Raw genomic sequence first — 21,031 nt, forward strand, 5'->3', positions numbered from 1 at the left:
GCACCTGCCACACACGCCTTGTAAACTGTACTGCTGCATCAGAACGCATCCGGGAGCACTCCTGCCATGTGGGAAGCTTGCTTCACTCGGGAGCAGAGAAAAACTGAGGGACCTGACTGTCAGCAGGGCATGCGTAAATAAATCAGGAGATAGTCCTACACACAGCAGAGCACTTCAGAGCTATTAAAGTGAATGGACCTTTCCTATATCTGCTAATAGGACAAAGCCTTAAACACAATGTTGAGAGGGAAACAAACAAATCACATGGAGTTAGTCTCATTGTACCACTTACATAAATTATTAAAGCACAAAACTCGGTGTCAATAGAACATACATATTTATGAAAAACCCTGAAGCAAATATGGAATAGCATTACCATTTGTTAAATGTGGGAGCTAAAAATCCCTCAGCAGTATGCGGATGCTTGTTTTACCATCTCTATCACTGTTGTTATTAGTTGCTTACTAGTAACTATTTTTGGCTTGAGGTTCAGGCATTTGAGAGGTTGCTCTGCCCTGGTCCATTTTCCTTGCCACTGAGGTGCTCACGTGTTTGCACGGGTGTGCTGTGTGTTCTTGTGGCTGCAGGAATCTTTGGCAAGTGTAGGGGCCTCCCTGGTGTGCTGCCCAGACACTCCCTAGAGATCAGCCACAGGCCGTCTCGTCCCCTGAGGACCCACGGACTCCAGTCTGGGGGGAGTTGCTGGGCGATCAGGGCTCCACCCTCCAGAGGCAGCAGCAGCTGGGGCACGGGGCCCAATGCACAGGGCCATGCAGGGGTGTGGGTGGGCTGAAGGAAGGCACACAGAATCTCCAGCTTGCATGTGGGGAGGGCTGAAGAGATGTTATTACCAGGTCCAGGCTGTGGTCAGAGGAACCATGTTCTGGGCCACTGTGTGCATCTCTTGCACATGTGTGTATTATGTGCTTAGATGTACATGTGTGTATATATGTGACCTGGGCACATGTGCAGTGCACCTGTGTGACAAGTGATGTGTGCATGTGCACAGGTGTGTATATGCATGTGTATGGTGCAGTGTGTATACAGTAGTTTACTCCAGGGTCCCGTGTGTATATGCATGTGTATGGTGTGGTGTGTATACAGTAGTTTACTCCAGGGTCCCGTGTGTATATGCATGTGTATGGTGTGGTGTGTATACAGTAGTTTGCTCCAGGGTCCCGTGTGTATATGCATGTGTATGGTGTGGTGTGTATACAGTAGTTTATTCCAGGGTCCCGTGTGTATATGCATGTGTATGGTGTGGTGTGTATACAGTAGTTTACTCCAGGGTCCCGTGTGTATATGCATGTGTATGGTGTGGTGTGTATACAGTAGTTTACTCCAGGGTCCCGTGTGTATATGCATGTGTATGGTGCGGTGTGTATACAGTAGTTTGCTCCAGGGTCCCGTGTGTATATGCATGTGTATGGTGTGGTGTGTATACAATAGTTTACTCCAGGGTCCCGTGTGTATATGCATGTATATGGTGTGGTGTGTATACAGTAGTTTACTCCAGGGTCCCGTGTGTATATGCATGTGTATGGTGCGGTGTGTATACAGTAGTTTGCTCCAGGTTCCTGTGTGTATATGCATGTGTATGGTGTGGTGTGTATACAGTAGTTTACTCCAGGGTCCCGTGTGTATATGCATGTATATGGTGTGGTGTGTATACAGTAGTTTACTCCAGGGTCCCGTGTGTATATGCATGTGTATGGTGCGGTGTGTATACAGTAGTTTACTCCAGGGTCCCGTGTGTATATGCATGTATATGGTGCGGTGTGTATACAAGTTTGCTGCAGGGTCCCGTGTGTATATGCATGTGTATGGTGTGGTGTGTATACAGTAGTTTACTCCAGGGTCCCGTGTGTATATGCATGTGTATGGTGCGGTGTGTATACAGTAGTTTACTCCAGGGTCCCGTGTGTATATGCATGTGTATGGTGTGGTGTGTATACAGTAGTTTACTCCAGGGTCCCGTGTGTATATGCATGTGTATGGTGCGGTGTGTATACAGTAGTTTACTCCAGGGTCCCGTGTGTATATGCATGTGTATGGTGCAGTGTGTATACAAGTTTGCTCCAGGGTCCCATGTATGACTCCAGGGGCTGATCCTGAGGGAAGAGGAGGAAGAAAATGACGAGTTGCATTTCCCACCGCCCTAAGGGAGCAAAGCCTTAGAATCGCACCTAAGCTGATGTTCTGAAGATGAAAATGCTTGCTTCTTTAACAACTGCTCACGACTGGAAGCTCCTGCCCGTGGCACGTCTTTCCTTCTCCTTGACAATCATCGAATGCTTCCCACGAGCATCTCTGGGCAGCAGTGGGCATCTCTTTGGGATCCCGCCTTCCCCAAGAGGACACCGAGGGCGGGGTGTGCTGTGCAGACAACGTGCTGAGAGCCGAGTCGTCGCCCAGCCCACAGAGCACCGGCGCCCAGGCTGATGCACTTTCATGACAGAGAAGGGCAGTAACGAATGGGACAGAGCCTTCCTGCTCCCAACTTCAGAACCGGTACTAGATGTGCAGTAATGTGGAGTCCAAGAATAACGAAATTGAAACTGTTTTCAATCAAACAGGATATCTCGCATCGTTCACCCCACACCTCCCCTTCCCTCTGTCCACGGATTCCCCTGAGCCTTTGAGTGACAGCTGTTTTCTCCACCCTCCTCCCAAGCCTGGCCTTGTTGATGTCCAGGCCACCCCAGTGGCTCCCACTTGCTGACCTTCCTGCTGGACTCCTCACGTCAGCCCTGGGCACTGGGGGCCACCACCCTCGATGTCACCAGCATCCTCATGTGCCTCCTTCCCACTGCCCTCTGTCTCTTGACCTCTGATGACCTTGTCCCCTGCCACATCATAGCCCCTACTCCGTGTCCATGCCCTTGGCCATAGACAGCCGAGCTGACTCTGAAACCTTTATTCTGATCCTGCCTCCCTTAGACCTCCCCACCCCCTGCCCTACTAACAGCCTCTGTCAGCGATTCTGCTACCTGCAGTTCATTCATCCCAGGCCCTCCACTTGTCCCCTTCTGACCCAGGGGTGAGGCCCCAGGCCACCATACAATCACCGCTTGCCCAGCGCCATCTTAAATCAGTTTCAGCCTGCAGCTGGTGGCTACTTTGTGCCAGCAGTTGCTCAGGCTCAGGGGAGACCTCCTTATTACAGCCCTAACCAGTTAGCACAGATGAGGCCTGAGGCTTCCAAGGAATGCCAAGTGCTATTCACCGGGCTGGGCCTCGTCCAACTCTTTGCTATCTGGTTCCAACTGGTATTGCTCTGGCCTCTCGTGGCCTCCTTTCTACCACTCAGAGAGTGGGCATGCCCACAGCTGTGCAGATCTAGCGCCTGGCACTGCCGTTGCCGCTGTCCCATGGGCTGTCGCTCCGTACAAACATGCGTCCAGTGTCCGCAGCCCTCACCCGGCCATACAGCCTCTGCAGGCACCCAGCCTGCTGTCCACGTGCAGGGGCAGGAGCCCCTGTCTGCGTCCATGCTGGCTGCAGCACCAAACAGAAACAGATGCTGCTGCTCACCCAAACAATGTGCTTGAACCTGGCGGGGAAGGGCCCAGGCCTGCTGCTGGAGATGGACAACTCGGAGCTGCCGCCCATGCTGGGACCCCGAGTCTCTCTGCTCCAAGGTGGCGGAGGCTGTGGCAGTGTTACAAGCTCATCATGCCAAGAAAGAAGCTGCCCAGAAGGTGGGCGCTCTTCCTGCTGCTACCTCTTACACATGGAAAAACCGATTCCAAAGCCAGATATCCCCTCATGGAGTTCAGCTAAAGGATTGAAGACTTTGTAGCTTGTCCTATGGACCTCAACACCAAAAACCACAAATTGCATATTTCATAGGTCATTTTGTACCAAAAAGTCAATTAATGAAGCACCTAGAATTCTTCAATTATATGACTGTATTCTCTGGCTTCTGCTTTGGCCCAGGCAGTGTGAACTTTTTTGTATTGCGGATTTTGATTTTCTTTCTTTTCCCTTCCCTGGAAATTGGTTTTCTTTGATGTACCCAAATCTTATGTTTCTCAGTAATAAAAATCTCCATAAAAAAAACAAAACAAAACCAAAAATCACTGCTTTGCAAGCTTTCAAAATCAAAGTTAATATTAAGACACAAACTACAGGCCGGCGCCGCGGCTCACTAGGCTAATCCTCCGCCTTGCAGTGCTGGCACACCGGGTTCTAGTCCCGGTCGGGGCGCCGGATTCTGTCCCGGTTGCCCCTCTTCCAGGCCAGCTCTCTGCTGTGGCCAGGGAGTGCAGTGGAGGATGGGCCAAGTACTTGGGCCCTGCACCCCATGGGAGACCAGGAGAAGCACCTGGCTCCTGCATTCGGATCAGCGCGGTGCGCCGGCTGCAGCGCTCCAGCCCTGGCGGCCACTGGAGGGTGAACCAACGGCAAAGGAAGACCTTTCTCTCTGTCTCTCTCTCACTGTCCACTCTGCCTGCCAAAAAATAAATAAATAAATAAATAAATAAATAAATGACACAAACTACAGACAGAATTAACCTTTTTTTTTTTTTTTAGTACAAAATCTGGCACTGGCACTTTGGGCTTCTGAGCGTTCCCAGGCACCATCCACGTGCCGTCCTGCTCTTGCCCACCGCAAGCTTGCTGGTGGCAGCACATCCTTCCGGCCCTCTGTCCACACCCCCTCAACAGCTTCGTGCCACTTTGCTGGGCACCCAGCTGCAGCGTCTGTGTTGTGAGGGTGCCTGGGGCCTTCTTTGGGCCTGACGTGCTGTCGTGGGCCAGGTCAGAGGTAACCGCCACACTGAGGACTGTTCCTCTCACAGCCGACGGGAGCCTGAGTTCTCCTGGGGAGTGTGTGCGGGTGGGGAGGGGACTGCATTTCACTGGTTAGGGAGGGGTGCATTCTATTCTGGGGTCTCTGTCCCCCCTGGGGGGAACATTCCCTCCTGGAGGGTACACTCTGGGTGGCTCTGTGTGCTACCTGGGGGGATCACCACCCACCTGGGGGGCTGCACTTTGGCCCAGAGTTGCCTGTGCTGCTGGTTGTCCGAGTGGCCCAGTTACAGTTTCTGCATCCTGCCCTGTCTCACCTACCTCCTCCTTAGAGTGTTTCTCGGATCACCTCCAAACAGAAAAGACACACGCTCTGATCCTTGTGTGGGGCCTTATTTCAAGGTATATACTTGTCTTTGTGCTATAATGGTGAAAAAGCCAGAAACACTAAGAGCTTGCCCTGGTTTCATGCATACTTTATTATGCATTTTGCAGTGTACAAATTGAAGTCAACAGAGGTTCAAGAGAAATTTTTTTTGACACAGATCAATTCTATTCAATTAGCACTTGGTGACATGAGAGAGCACATTTTTAATTTTTTTTTTTATCTTTTTGCACACATCTTGCAGCTCTGCTATGCTGGTTGGTGCCCTTACACAGCTCTTGGAGACAAGAGCTTGTTCACGGGTGACAGTGAGGCATATGCCTTCCCCAAGGACACCAGGGCCCCTAAGAAAGGCTTGTTCACTTGAGAAGCTAAACTTTTAAACAGAACAGAGATTAGGGGGCTTAAAAGTTCAAACAAAAATCAATTGATGTCCATTGTGGAAAATTAAGGTCTCTGAAATTTTTTAAACTGCTCATAGAAATTGCAGTAACTACCATTAACTTTCTGGTTCAAGAGTACTTCAGAGGGGCTGACACTGTGGCTCAGTGGGTTAAAGCCCTGGCATGCAGTGCCGGCATCCCTTATGGGCACAGGTTCTAATCCCAGCTGCTCCTTTTCTGATCTAGCTCTCTGCTATGGCCTGGGACAGCAGTAAAAAATGGCCCAAGTCCTTGGGCCCCTGCACCCACGTGGAGACCTGGAGGAGGCTCCTGGCTTCAGATTGGCTCAACTCGGACCATTGCAGCCAACTACGGAGTGAACCAGCAGATGGAAGACCTCTCTCTGTCTCTACCTCTTTCTGTAACTCTCAAATAAATAAATCTTAAAAAAAAAAAAAAGAGTATTTCAGATCAGCACTGGTCTTCCATATAGAGGTACTACTTTCCCAGTCTCTCTCTCTCTCTGATTTTCAAATAAATAAATAGCTAAATCTTTAAAGAAAAATGCCATGCAGGCACTGTAGCACAACAGGCTTAGCTGCTGCTTGGGATGCCTGCATCCCACATTCAAGTGCCTGTGACCAAGACCCCTCTGCAGTCCAAATCCAGCTTACTGCTAACTGCACCCTGAGAACCCACAGACGACGGCTAAGTACTTGGATTGTTGCCACCCACGTGGGAGGCCTGGATGGAGTATAGGCTCCTGGCCTCAGCCTGGCCTCTCCACGGCTCTTGTGAGTTTTTGGGGAGTGAAGCAGCTGATGGAAGTTCTCTCCATCTCTCTCTTCTGCTGTCTGATCTGCTTCCTTTCAAACAAATAAATGAAACATGTTTTTAAAGATTTGTTATTTTATTTGAAAGTTATAGTTAGAGAGAGAGAGAGAAAGAGAGAGGGAGAGTGAGAGAGGTCTTTCATCCACCGGTTCACTCCCCAGTTGGCCGCAACAGCTGGAGATGCACCCATCCAAAGCCAGGAGCCAGGAGCTTCTTCCAGGTCTCCCACGTGGGTCAGGGACCCAAGGACTTAGACCATCTTCTACTGCTTTCCCAGGCCATAACATAGAGCTGGATGGGAAGTAGAGCAGCCGGGTCTTGAACCAGCACCCATATGGGATGCCGGCACTGCAGGTGGCGGCTTTACCTGCTATGCCACAGCGCCGGCACCAATAAAATATTTTTTTAAATTTCGAATGCTCAGTGGTTATCATCACTGACATTGTGATGACTTGCCTTTCAAGCATCTACAACTCCAAGTCTCATACTCAGTTTTTCTTGATGTCACATAAATATCATGTTACAGAAATGCAAGCATGGTTTTATCTGTCTGAAATATCTTCCTCCTCATTTCAATGCCCTCACCCTTCCTACTCTCACAATCTACTTTTCCAGTTGGTCATGAAGTCCATCTGGCGTGCATTTTGCTATCCATTTCTTTCTCTAGGGTCACACAAAGATGTGAGGGTATCTCAAAAAACTTGTGCAAAATAAGATTTTCTTAATTTTAAAAAATTTATTTTAGAGAGTGAGAGAGAGCACTCTCATATATTGGTTCACTCCCCAAAGCCTACAAAATCTCAGTCTAGGCCAGGGTTGGAGCCAGGAGCCAGGAACACAGTCCAGGTCTTCCACATGATTGCAGGAACCCAATTAATTGAGCTATCGTCACTGCCTGCATTGGCAGGAAGTTGGAGCCAGGAGCAGAGGTGGGAATGGAACCCCGGCACCCTGATGTGGGATGTAGCAGGCTTAACTTCTAGGCAAGACGCCCACTCCTGAGAAGTATAATTAAAAGACAGAGTTGCTTTGACGCAAAATTTTTAAAGCTCATGCAGATCCTCCAGCACTCTTCAAAAGTTCATGAAAATTCATATTATGAGAAAACTATGCATGGATGTCAGAGTGGTTTTGCACAAAAATAAATAGCTTTTAATTTTCATTTTCCATGAACTTTTGGAAGTAATTATATATGAATATTGAATTATATATACAATCATCATTTTATAGATTATATAAGATGCTTTTCTGTGCACTTCGTTATTATCACATAATAATGCAATAGAAATCCTTTTCAGCTATTGATCTGCTCCTTTCTTGTCACCAGCAGAGTTGTATGGTATCAATCAAGGTCTCCAGTCTTTCTTATTAAGTGAATAGATACACTGGCAAATGGAGGAGAGCACTCAAAGAGATCATTTATGGTCATGCAATAGTAATCAGGTAAATAAAAATTAAAACCCCAAATAGAATTGTTACCTTTCCAACTAAGAAATAGGATAACAACCCATGGAAAATATTGGAAGGATAAGACTGTATAAAGACCCCTTAAAATTCAAAGCAGTGGCTATTCATTTTGTTTATAGTGCCCTCAATATATAAAAGTTATGTATGGGGCTTGTGCTGTGGTGTGGTGGGTGGGGCCGCCGCATGCAGTGACGGCATCACATATGGGCACCAATTCGAGTCCTGGCTGCTCCACTTCTGATCCAGCTCTCTGCTGTGGCCTGGGAAAGCAGTAGAAGATGGCCCAAAGCCTTGTGCCCCTGCACCCGAGTGGGAGACCTGGAAGAATCTCCTGGCTCCTGGCTTTGGATCGGCACAGCTCCAGCCATTGCAGCCAATTGGAGAGTGAACCAGCGGATGGAAGACCCCCCCACCCCGTGTAACTCTGACTTTCAAATAAATAAATCTTTAAAAAAACTTATATGTAGCATTGCTAGTGGTTTCTGCCCCTGTTTTCATGTTCGCACACTCTTCTCTACTCTCAGATTATTTGAGGCTATAATCTGTACTTTTCCCTTAAATGAATAGGCAGTTGTTCCCGATGATCCAAAACGCTGACTTCACTGGCGATCACAGCTCCAAGCACCCGGTCTGTTTCTGGACTTCTGCTCAGCCCCACCAGCCTGCTGCGATGGCGCACCACGCGCTCACTCATCGGATCCTGTTAAGCCAGGGTTCCAGACGTGGGGATACCAGAGACCTTTGAGACCTGAGCTGCACCCCCGAGGAAGGACGTCCCCAGCACTTACTGGCCTCAGCTCCATTGACCCACTTCCTTGCAGTCTGGGTTGTGCCCTTCCAGACCCGTGGGCTGTCTTGACTGTTTCAGCAGGGAGAGGGCAGAGCAGGGGCGGGTGGGGGCGGGGTGGGGGTCCTCCACCACTGGGACGGGAGTGACTTTTCCTTCACAAAAGACCTTTCCCCTGGGTTCACCTGCTTCCCTGATCCAACTTCAGGGTCTTCAGAGCTGTGATGAAAACAAACAGGTTGGCATCTCCCATGAACAAGCGCTTCCTCTCTCCCTCCCAATGCACAGAACTGGAAAAGGAGCTGCAAGCTCTGCATCGGGGCTGGGAAGCTGCAGTCAATGTGTGCGGCCAGTGACTCCCGGTGACTCCTGGGACACATTCCATCTAGAGGATGTCACACGTGTGTGACGGACCTCGTTAGCAGAGGTAACGGGAAGTGCCAGGTGCTGCCCATCACCCCCCACTCCACCTCTGCACAGAGCTGTGGCCCCTCCCTCACCCTGATTCTCACATCCAGGCTGCAAGCCCTCCCCCAGACCCAGGAACACAGATGAAGGAAGTCTTTGGCTGCCAAGCTCTGGGGCTCAGCTTCCTCCGTGTGCTGCCAGTCACAAGGTAGGAAGAGGGCAAAACTAGGACCCAGGTCTCACCAGCTGAGCCCCATTTCTTTTCTGCAAAATGAAACCAGCACCTCCTGTGCTGACAGCGTGAGTACCACGGAAGCGAGAGTGTGCAAGGAGCTGTTCTGTATTCTATAAGGCCTGAGTATAATGTGTGCACCATTGCATCATCTTAGCAGTCCATTCTCTGATACCTCATACTAGGGTCTTGGAGCGTGGTCAGCAAGGGTAACTGGAGGAGCCCATCAGGCTGGTGAAACTCACAAGGTGTAACCCGAGCACAGCAGCAGAGGCGACGTGCTGGCCCAGGTGAGTAGTCCCAGCTCAGGTCCAGTGAGGCGGAAGTCCAGCAAATGCCCACCTCGGAGCCAGCAGCCACCCAACTCAGACCAAGATCACTGCCTCAAGGGAAAATGGATACAGACTGACAGTGGAGAGGGAGCCCCTGAATCTTTGTCGCCTCCAAGCCCCAGAACTCCACAGGAACTGGGGTGAATGAGCTGCCCAGCTTCCCCACGCGGCTCCAGACAGCTCCCTCTGGCCACTGTGTGTTAGAACCGCCTGGGAGGTGCTATGTAAACATTGGGCCCCCAGGTGCCAGGACAACTGGATCTCCCCATGCAAAAGAGTAAGTGGCACCATGACTTCATCCCATACAAAAACTACCTCAAGTAACCAAGAGGTAAAAGTATGAACTTGTAGAAGAAAAAAGATAATATAAATTTTAATGATCTCGGACTTGGAAACATTTTTAGATGTGACACAAAATTCATAAGCAGTTTAAGAAAAAATAGATAATCTGGACTTCATCAAAAGTAAAAGGTTTTGTGTAACAAAGGACATGATCAAACAAACAAGCAAACCCAGAAAATGGTAATTGTTGGTGAGGATGTGGCAAAAGGGGAACCTTTATGCACTGATAATAGGAATGTAAAATGGTGCAGCCATGGAGAAACAGTGTGGTGTTTCCCCAAATGGTTTCATGCAGGATTGCCATGTGACCAGAAACTGCACTGATAGGTATACACCAAACAGAATTGAAAACGGGTGCTCCTATACCTGTGCATACATGTTCATAGCAGCAGGATTCACAACAGCCAAAAAGGGAACACAACCCACGTGTCTATCAGTAAAGAAACAGATACATTATGACTTATCACCAAATGGAATCTCACCCAGCCTTATAAAGCAATGACGCCGTAGTGAGACAAGTTTAGATACAGATGAACTAAAAAAGCATTGAAGTCAAAACAGTCACACATGAAAGGTCACACGTGATTTCATTCATACAGAATATTCAGAGTAGACAGATCCACACACACAACCAATCAGCGGGCTGTGGGGGCAGGGGTGGGGGATTCACTGCCTACTGGGTACAGGATTTTATGTTGGGGGATGAGAATGTTTCAGAACTAGATGGGGCTGATGTCTTTCCAGCCCTGTGAATATACTTGATGTCACGGTGTTGTTCACTCTAAAACAGTTAGATTTCTGTTATGTGAATTTCATCTCATTTTTAAAAAGTAACTTTTTTTTGATCATTTGAAATCAGACAGAAGATCAGGGCCAAGTATCAGTATTTTTTAAAAAGCCCTCCAGACAACGTGAACTTGGAGCTAGGTCTGAGAACCCCTGACAGAAGAGGGGAGGGAGATCTCCACTTACCAGGTGTGTCACAGGGGAGGGAGAGGCTGGGCACATGGACCCTGGCTCCCCAGGACAGGGGTGTCTCACTGATAACCTGATACCCAAGTGGACCCTGGCTGATTCCTGATGGGTACAGCTCACTCCCTGGCCCCAGGGAGGGAGGGCGACATGGCAGCTTGGCAGCTGAGGGAGCCACCCAACCAGAGAAAGCAGCTTAGAACGTTAGTCAAGGTGCTATTCTGAGCATGCCTGGAATGTGACTTGAGCCCCCTGGTGCTGTAGGTCCTCTCCACATCCTGATCCCATACATGCTTATCCACACTGAGACATCCCTGCAGGGAGCCATCCCTGCCAAGGAGAATAGGATCCAGGCTACCATTTTACTCATGCAATGTGCTCAATGCAATCAGTCTCTGCCAAGTGGCTCCCACTGTTCTAAGCACTGGCGCCACTACAGTGACCTAGAGAGAAAACAGCCCTGGTCTCCAGTACTTGGCACTCTGGCAGGAACACCACTGTGCCTGTCCATGTTCTGATGGCCTCCACCCTATGCTTCAGAAGTGTCTGGACCCAAGTGGGAGACCTGGATGGAGTTCCTGGCTCCTGACCTAGGCCTAGTCCAGCGCTGGCTGTTGGGTGTTGTGGGCAATGAACTAGTAGTTGGAAAATTTCTCTCTCTCTCTGAGGCCATCTGGGGAGTGAACCAGCAGGTATAAGATCTGTGTGTATGTGGTGTGTGTGTGTGTGTGTCTGTAACTCTACCTTTCAAAAAATAAATAAATCTTAATAATAAAATAAATGAAAAGATGTCTATTGCTATCTTTGGTTGCCCTCTAGCTTTGACACTGCTTGTTCACTCATTAATAATCAAAGAAAAAATTAATGTGTTCCTTTTCCACAACACAGTCAACTCATTACTCACAGATTTCATATTTGCAAATTTGCCTTCTCACGACCATTTATTTGTGAACCCCAACACTCACGACATTTTTGTGGCCTTGAAAACAAGCCGAGATGAGACGCTGCAGGTGCACAGTGCACGTGGTCCCAGCTGGGACTGAACACGGCATGCTCTGACTTCCCGCTCCAGCTCATACTGTAGACAAGTGTCCTCTTCATGGTCTAGTTCGTGCCACATTTTAACATTTCTGTGCTTTGGGGTGGTAGTTTTGCTGCTTAAAATGGCTGCCAAGTGCAATGGTGAACCGCTGTCTGGTGTTCCTAGGAGTGAAGGTTGTGATGCGTCTTACAAAGAAAACACGTGTGCTAGACAAGCCTCCCTCAGGGTGAGTTACAGCGCGGTTGGCCATGACTTCAATGCTAATGACTGACAGCACCGGAGATCCAGACAAAGAGGAGCTAACGGGTTACTCTGCATGTAAGGCCATTCGCAAAATGCTAGAGTGACATCTACAGTGTTTGATGAAGCAATGGAAGGAATGGAAATTCTGCCAGACTTGTGGGCTTACAAGAGGACAACGGATCAAAAATAGCACAGTGGAGAGCGCTGTGGTGAGGCTGAAAGTCAGAGACACGTACGGCCACATGATCCAGAGTCAGGAAAATGTGAAATCCCACTTGGCCGGTGCTGGCTCACACATTTCACAAGACGAGGCAGTGAGAAAAAAAAAATGGGACTTGCAGGTGAGGCACTTCCTGCAGGCCAGGAGGCTGTGGGAACACTTTAAACGCCTGTTAATTACACAGGAAACCTCAAAGCCGATGCTTGTTTTATATGTAGATACTATGTCATACAAACAGCACTTTGATGAAGAAATCTGTGTGGTCAGAGACTCGCAGGAACCTCACGGTACAGGTATCCAAGAAAAGACAGTTCAGCACTCATTGATTCAGTGATCACAGTGCCTTCAGGGAGCTTAAGTACCACTGAGAATGAGAATTCACTGCAGTCTTAAAAACAATTTAAGGGGCCAGCACTGTGGCATAGTGGGTGAGCTGCCTGCAGCGCTGGCATCCCATACGGGCACTGGTTCAAGTCCCAGCTGCTCCACTTCTGATCCAGGTCTCTGCTATGGCCTGGGAAAGCAGTAGGAGATGGCCCAAGTCCTTGGGCTCCTGCACCTGTGTGGGAAGACCCAGAAGAAGCTTCTGGCTCCTGGTTTTTGGTCAGTGCAGCTCCAGCCATTGCAGCCATTTGGAGAATGAACCAGCAGATAGAAGACTTCTCTCTCTCTGCCTCTGTCACTCTGCAACTCTGCCTTTTAAATAAATAAATAAATAAATAAATCTTTTTAAAAAAATGAAGAGTTGTCTTTTATGTTTTGGTCACCTTGGAGCGTGAAATCTTAACAATAAGCAATAGACATCTGTAAGAAGCTTCTCTTCAGTGAAGTAGACAGCCCAAGGATATCTAATTTCCAGCTGGTTAAAACATCCTGCAGGGGAGAGGGTTTGGCACAGGGATTAAGAAGAGGCTTGCGAGGCCTGCATACCATCAGAGTGTCTGGCTTTGAGTCCCAGCTTCCCTCCTAATTCCACCTCCCTGCTCCTGTGCGCCCCGGAAGGCAGTAGGTTATGGCTCAAGTGCTTGGGTCCTTGTTACCCTGTGGAAAACCCAGATTAAGTTCTGGCTCCTAAACTGAATCTGACCCAGATCTGGCTGTTGTGGATATTTGGGGGATGACCCAGCAAATGAGAGATCGGTCTGTCTCTCTCTCCTTGTCTCTTTGCCTTTCCAATAAATTAATAAAAGTTAAAAAAAAAAAACCTGTGAAGATTTTCTAATTTCCTTCCATTATTTCCAACACAAAAATGTCCAAAATTTTAATAACTGAAACAGAAGCCTATTTTTAAACACCAGTTCTCAATGAACAAGAGACCAGCCACACAGAACTGCAATGGGAAGTTTCACTCTTACTAAGCCCCTTTCACCTGGTGGCTTTTCTGCCCTGTTCAGTAAGCATTCTAGATCATGAGAAATACAGGAGCCGGGAGTGGGTACCAGGCACTGCCGGATGCCTGCCCGCCATGCGGATCCTCTCTTCCTCCCTCCTGACGGGCTCCGCTTCATCAGGAACTGGTTTCTGTCTCAGGACACACTATCTCAATTTAACCGGGAGGGAGCAGCCGATCAGCCCAAGAAGTCGCTCTCCGGATAAACTGGTTCAGAAAGGGGCATGCGATGGGATCCGGCTCACTAAGGAGGGATGGCCGAGTGCGGCCAGGTTCCCAGGAAACGCAGGAACACTGCTATCCCTGAAAAGGCGAGAAGAGAGCAGTGTTCCCGTTGTTCAGGAAACAGACCCCAACATCGGATCACTACTGGAGTACTCTACCTTTGCGTCAGCGGCCTGATACCAAAACATGGGCGTGCTGATGGCATCCTGTTCAGACACGAACTTAAACAGAGCGACTGGTCATTTCCAGGTTTGCTCCAGCAACTTGATGTTCCCTGGAGCATCTACTGCTACATTGTGTGTGTTCGCCCTCGCACCACTCTGCTTTTGGTATTCTTAATTCAAGACTGAATAGTGCAGAGCTTTATAAAAAAAAAAAAAAAAAAAACTTGGTCCCAAACAATTTGCAAGCAGATAGAACTAAACGGTTCTTCTTTCACGTCTTTGCCCCCCAATTTTCCCCACTAAGACTCCCCTAAAACGCGCCATTCCCACCCAGGGGCTGCCTTGCTGGCTCGCTCTTCCAGGCGCCCCAGCCTCATGCCTTTCCCCCCAGGGATGCCCTCACCCTCCCTCATGTGGCCCCCTCCATCTCATCCATTCCTCTTCTCTTCCCCCACAGAAAGCCCTCTCTTCTCAATTTCAGTCACTTGCCTTCCAATGGGGGTTTTCGTTTTGCTTTGTTTTTACAAGTTCTTGTGTTCTACAACCAAGGATACCTACTTACATACTTGTTAGGCTTCACTGGAATTCACTGTGACTTTTCCAGATCTTTCTATCAGCATTCCTTGGAACTGGGGTTGTATGCAACACACCTTGAGCAGGGCTGGTTTAAGAAACGCTCCATTTGTAAGGGTCCTCACGGAGGGGCACGGCAGTGAGCAGCACTGCACGGGTTCCGTGGAGGACACACCCGAGGCTCAGCTGAGCAGGAGTGGCCTCTTCTGCTCCGTAACTGCTTCTTAGACCATCGGTTTCTGAAGGGAGCATTAGAAGCAGACGTGCCCTGGAGATGACACAGTCACGTCTGGACAATTTGTGGTATTTCCCGAGTGAGAAACTCTGGGAGGGGTCACCTGGACAAGCCCCGGTGGCTCCCAAGTCCCCCAGCCCTATGGGCCCTGCTCTTCTCAAGAGTGCCTTAGGTGCACTTCTTCCTCCTTTGTCCTTTTCTCTTTTTTTAAGATATATTTTATTATTTGAAAGGCAGAGTTACAGAGAAAGGTAGAGACACAGAGAGAGAGGTCGTCCATCTGCTGGTTCATTCCCCAGATGGCTGAAGCAGGCAGAGCTGCACTGATCTGAAGCCAGGTGCCAGGACCTTCTTCTGGGTCTCCCCTGTGGGTGCAGGGGCCCAAGGACTTGGGCCATCTTCTACTGCTTTCCCAGGCCCCAGCAGAGAGCTGGATCAGAAGAGGAGCAGCCAGGACTAGAACCGGCACCGATGTGGGACGCTTTTGCTTCAGGGCAGGGCTTTAACCTGCTGACCCAAGCGTTGGCCCCCTTTATCCTTTTCTAAGGCTGCAATTTTCTCCTGTATGATGGTGCTGTGGCAAAGTCCCCTCCCTACCCAATGGCCGCAGAGAGCCTCACATCCGGTGAAGGGAGTTTGGTGGCTTTATTGGTTCACACTGTCTGTTCCAGGCCAAATGCTGCACACGACACACACACCAGTGGGGCTCAGCAGGAACTTCATGTGACACGTCAAAAGACGCTTTTTCCTTCTTGTAACGCTTGGGTCCAGGTAAGCAAGAGATTTGGGGTTGACAAGTTGTTCTGCTCAGTAAAAATGTATTTTTTCTGCCTTACATAAAGCATTGGGAAACCAGATGCACCCCTTGAATATTTATGGCCGCACAGCTTCTTCCATTAATAATTCATCACACACAGTAATGTCTATCCATCAACAAGGGCTACACAAGCAAGGAAGAAGGGGGAACGCACCCCGCCTCCCCTCACCCTGGAATCCCAGAACCTCGGCAGACAGATGGGGAGCCACACGCCTTGTTCGGACCACCCTGTGAAAGATAGTGAAACACACTTTGTGGAATTTTCTGTAGCAAGCCTTCATTACTTGAATAACTCCCAGGGGAAAATAATTGGGAAGAAAGCACTGCTTTTCCGGCCAAACTTCTAAGAGGAACATTTAGCTTCATTTGTCATGATGGTGCCAAATATCGTTGCCAAAGTAGCCTATTTAAAATACATAAAGAAGTTTCCTTCTGTCTCAAATTTAGCATTATCTTCAGCTCATATGCTTTCAAAATTGCAAACCCCTTAATTTCTGATGATAAATTATATTCCTCTCATTGCCAGGGTATCAGAAAATATTAAAAAATGAAAAGATGAGGTCACTTTTAATTTTGACACAGAGACAAGGCACCTTTTGCTTTATAGTCTTCTGGGATAGACAAGCCTATCTATAAATACATACCTACAAAGGTGGTATCGTGGGGGCCGGCGCTGTGGCGTGGTAGGCTAAGCCTGCTGTGCTGCTGACATCCCATGTGGGTGCCAGTTTGTGTCCCAGCTGCTCCTTTTCTGATCCAGCTCCCTGATGATGGCCTGAGAAAGCAGTAGAAGATGGCCCAAGTCCTTGGGCCCCTGCACCTGCGTTGGAGGCCTGGAAGAAGCTCCTGGCTCCTGACTTTGGATGGGCTCAGCTCCAGCCATTACAGCCATTTGGGACATGAACCAGCGGATGGAAGATTCTCTGTCTCTCCCTCTCTCTGTCTGTAACTTTACCTCTGAAATAAATAAATAAAATCTTTTTAAAAAGTGGTATCATATCATAGTCCTAATTTTATATGTTATTTTCATTTTATGCATTTATTTTCATTTATTTGAAGAGGAGAGAGACACATTGACAGAGATGGAGAGACTGAGAGAGAGGCAGAGATTGGTGGTTCACTCCTCAAATGCCTACAACAGCTGGGACTGGGCCAGGCTGTCAACCTGGGTCTCCCACATGGGTGACAGGGACCGAAGCACTTGAGACATCACCTGCTGCCTCCCTGGGTGCACAGAGCTGGAAACTGGAATCAGAAGTGGAACAAGACTTGAACCCAAGCACTCCGTCCGGTATGAGATATGGACAAGCTGCGTGGCATGGTAACTGCTGTGCCAAATGCCCCGCCCCTAACGTACCCTCTTACCCACACCCACGCACACACACACACACACACACACACACCATGCAATGGCTTCGCGCCCTTCTAGCGTATGCATCACTCTGTGACATCGTCTCCATCTCTCTGCTGATTATCACGTATTAAAGTTGCATCTACTTTTAGCTGCTATTAAAAAAAAAAAACCATCCTGTACTTAGTACTCTGGTGTCGACCTGTCTTGAAAGTGACTTCCTTCTCCTCCTGTCTCCCCATCCCCCTTCCTGACTGAAGGGCACCTTGTCCTATCACTGCCCTTCACTCAGAACTTGCTTCCTGCAGTTCGTGTTTTTTCCTCCACGTCTAGACAGAGGCAGAGCAGTGGGCATGCACAGCAGGAGAGCCGTGCCCAGCCTGATTCCCTGAGGGCCAGTGTCTTGCTCAGAGAAACAGGTGAGAACTTGGTCTCAGCGTCGCTCTCAGGGAACCCAGAGGAGCCTCTGTGGTGGGGACCTGTCCAGCTGGGGGCCTGAGGGCTGGAGCATCAGCTCTGGGTCTTTGTCGGGCAAGAAAATCAGTGCAGGGTTTTCCTGGAGTAAAAAGCTGAAGATGGTTTCCTTTTTTAAAAAATTAGTATCTGTTAATTTTCATTTTACTTGAAAGGCAGAGAGCCATAGAGCGATAGACAGAGACAGACAGGCAGGCAGATCTTCCACCCACGGGTTCACTCCCCGCGTTCCCACAATAGCCAGGACTGGACCCGGATGAAGTGAGGAGCTTAGAATTGAGTCTCCCCATGTGGGGCTCAGGGACTCGAGTGCTTAAGCTGTCACGGTGCCTCTCAGGGTGCATATTCACAGGGACCTGGAATCAGAAGCAGAACTGGACGCAAACCAGGTACTTGGATATGGAAGTTCCCTCCCGAGCAGGATCCTGGCTGCTGCTACAACACCTGTCCCACCCAGATGGTCTTCTGAGGCATCTATAACACAGGATGCATGGGTGGCAGAGGTGGGGATGTCAGGGCCCTCGGCAGATGAGGTAAGCAGCGCAGCAAGGCCATCCTGGGGAGAGGAGCATCCCACCTGAGCACTGCTGGAGCCCTGCCATCCTGCACTGCTTCCCTGATCCCCTGCTGCCCACCAGGGGGCGCTCATTCCACCCGCTGTCCTGCAAGGACACAGTGTCTCCCTGGTGTCTCCCAGACACACTGTCCCTCAGCTGTCCTACAAGCACACGGTCTGCTCTGGCCCCTCCACTCCATGGAGCTCATCGGCATTTTGGGGAAAGTTTCTTTTCTTCTAATAATTTCCTTGAAAACCAGATTCCACCCGGCTTCCGGCGTGAGTCCATTGACCGTGGACCTTCTGAGGCAGGATTCCTAACTGAGATCCATTCTTCTGTGGCCGTATTTCAGGAGCTTGTCTTTATAAAATCAGAGTCTCTGATAACAATGATCCTCCACTTCAATTCTTTTTTTTTAAGATTTATTTATTTATTTGAAAGTCAGTTACACAGAGAGGCAGGAAGACAGAGACAGGTCTTCTATCCACTGGTTCACTCCCCCAATTGGCTGCAACAGCCAGAGCAGCACCGATCCGAAGCCAGGAGCCAGGAGCTTCTTCCGGGTCTCCCACGTTGAGGCAGGGACCCAAGGACTTGGACCACCTTCCACTGCTTTCCCAGGCCATAGCAGAGAGCTGGATTGGGAGTGGAGCAGCCGGGACTCGAACTGGCGTCCACATGGGATGCCAGCTTTACCGGCTACGCCACAGCACCAGCCCCCACTTCTTCGATTCTTTCTCCAGCCCTCAGCGTGTGAAGCAAACCAACAAGTTATCATCTTCACCTGTGCATCTTAGGAACTGTCCTGCACTATGAGGTGAAATTACTTAGACTCCCGGGTACTCGCTTCAGGACGTGATGTTCCTTTTTAACTGAACAGCAAAGACACTTTCCAGAGAAAAGGTCCCTGCCCCCAGGTGGAATCCAGCGTGTACCCTCAGCAACACAGAAGACCAACCAACCCAGACGAGCCAGGAAATAAATTCTTAGAGACTTCAGTAATTCTAGGTCAGTTTCTTAGGTGGCTTGAGATCAAAGTACTCCAATGCAACTCTCATCTTTCAAAACAGTCTGTAAATGGAGATCTTACTTTCTGAACGTTTGGGAGACGCATTACTGTGCAGATGAGAAGAGCACCTTGAAGCTCTCCAGATTAAGCACATAGTCTAGGCTCCTGTTAAATACAGCCGAATGGCCTTCCAAAATGAGACAATCCTCACTAGCGTGGAAGGAGGTCTCTCTTAACCATCCCATCACTGGGCATAGCCCATTTTAGCAATTTTCCAGTTTTTAAACTTTAATAACGAATATTATTTAAATAATATACTTTTAACATTTATAATAATATTGATTTTCTTATTTGTCAGATGTAAATTTGGGGGTTGCCTACTCACATTTTCACGTCAATTTTATATTCAGATGTCGCTCCCCCTCTTCATGGAGGAACGACGCTAAACCCTGCCTAGGCTTCATATCCGAGTCACGGCACCATTATGTCGCTCCCCCTCTTCGTGGAGGAACGACACAGGACCCTGCGCTGTTCTTTTGTCTGCTCGGCCCTTCCCGGGTTTGCTGCTGGTTCTTCCAGGGTTGGCTACCGACCCTTCCACCTCCGTGGAAGGGCGGTTCCCCCTGGCCACTTTCCCCACTTCCGCGGGGGAGCGGCACACCGCCGGCCGGCTCTCTCGGGGGCTGCTCAGATGTTCCTCAGGTGTTCCTTCAGATAGATGTTCTTGGTGCATGTTGTCTCTCTCCTCCTTTATAGTCCTCTTCCGCCAATCCCAACTCAGCTGCCCACACGCCGAGTACGCTGCTCTCCTCCAATCAGGAGCAGGATCAGCTCCTGGAGGTCATCACTCAAGTTGGCAAGAGGCAGCTGCGTAGAAGCTGTTTCCTCCTCTCCCAGCGCCATATTGTGGGAGAACAGATGCATAGAATAAGTCTTAATTCCAGTAACTTAGTCTAGTCCGAGTTGCTCCCCACATTCAGACATTTTCTTGTATAAGACATTTAGTGGGGGCCAGCACTTGGCAAAAGAGGTTAAGCATTCACCTGTGGCACTGGCATCCCATATGGGGGCCTGTTCGTGTCCTGGCTGCCTCTCTTCCGATCCAGTTCCCTGCTGATGGCCTGGGAAAGCAGGAGAAGACGGCCCAAGTGCCTGGGCCCCTGCAACCATGTGGGAGACCCAGAAGAAGCTCCTGGCTCCTGGCTTCGGATAGGCCCAGATCTGGCCGTTGCGGCCATCTGGGGAGTGGACCAGCAGATGGAAGACCTCTCTCTTTCTCTATGGCTCTCCCTCTCTCTGTCTATAACTCTGCCTCTCAAGTGAATAAATAAATATTTTTAAAATTTCATGTAGGGGTCGGCATTGTGGCACAGTGGGTTAAGCCATCACCTGTAAGCACCAGTTCAAGTGCCAGCTGCTCTGCTTCTAACCCAGTTCCCTGCTAAAGCAGCAGTAGATGCTCAGGTACTTGGGCCACTCCTGTGGGAGACCCAGATGGAGTTCACATCTCCTGGGGTCAGCCTGGAACAGCCCTGGCTGTTGCGGCCACTGGGGAGTGAACCAGTGGGTGGAAGACCTTTCTCTCTGCCTCTGCCTTTTTTTCTCTCTATCACCCTGTCTTTAAATAAATAAATAAATACATTTTTACAAAAACACTCTCTTTAAATAAATAAATAAATACATTTTTACAAAAACATTTAATGTAAAGGGTTATGACAATCTAATGTAGATTAGATGTAATTGAATGAGCAGTTAAGATCACCAAGAATCTAGAACTCAGAAACCCAGGAGATAAATAGCATGATGTGGAAACTGGCCAGACTCAGGGAAGAAA

This window comes from Oryctolagus cuniculus, chromosome 7, assembly GCF_964237555.1.
Source record: "Oryctolagus cuniculus chromosome 7, mOryCun1.1, whole genome shotgun sequence".
In the NCBI taxonomy this organism is placed as follows: domain Eukaryota; kingdom Metazoa; phylum Chordata; class Mammalia; order Lagomorpha; family Leporidae; genus Oryctolagus; species Oryctolagus cuniculus.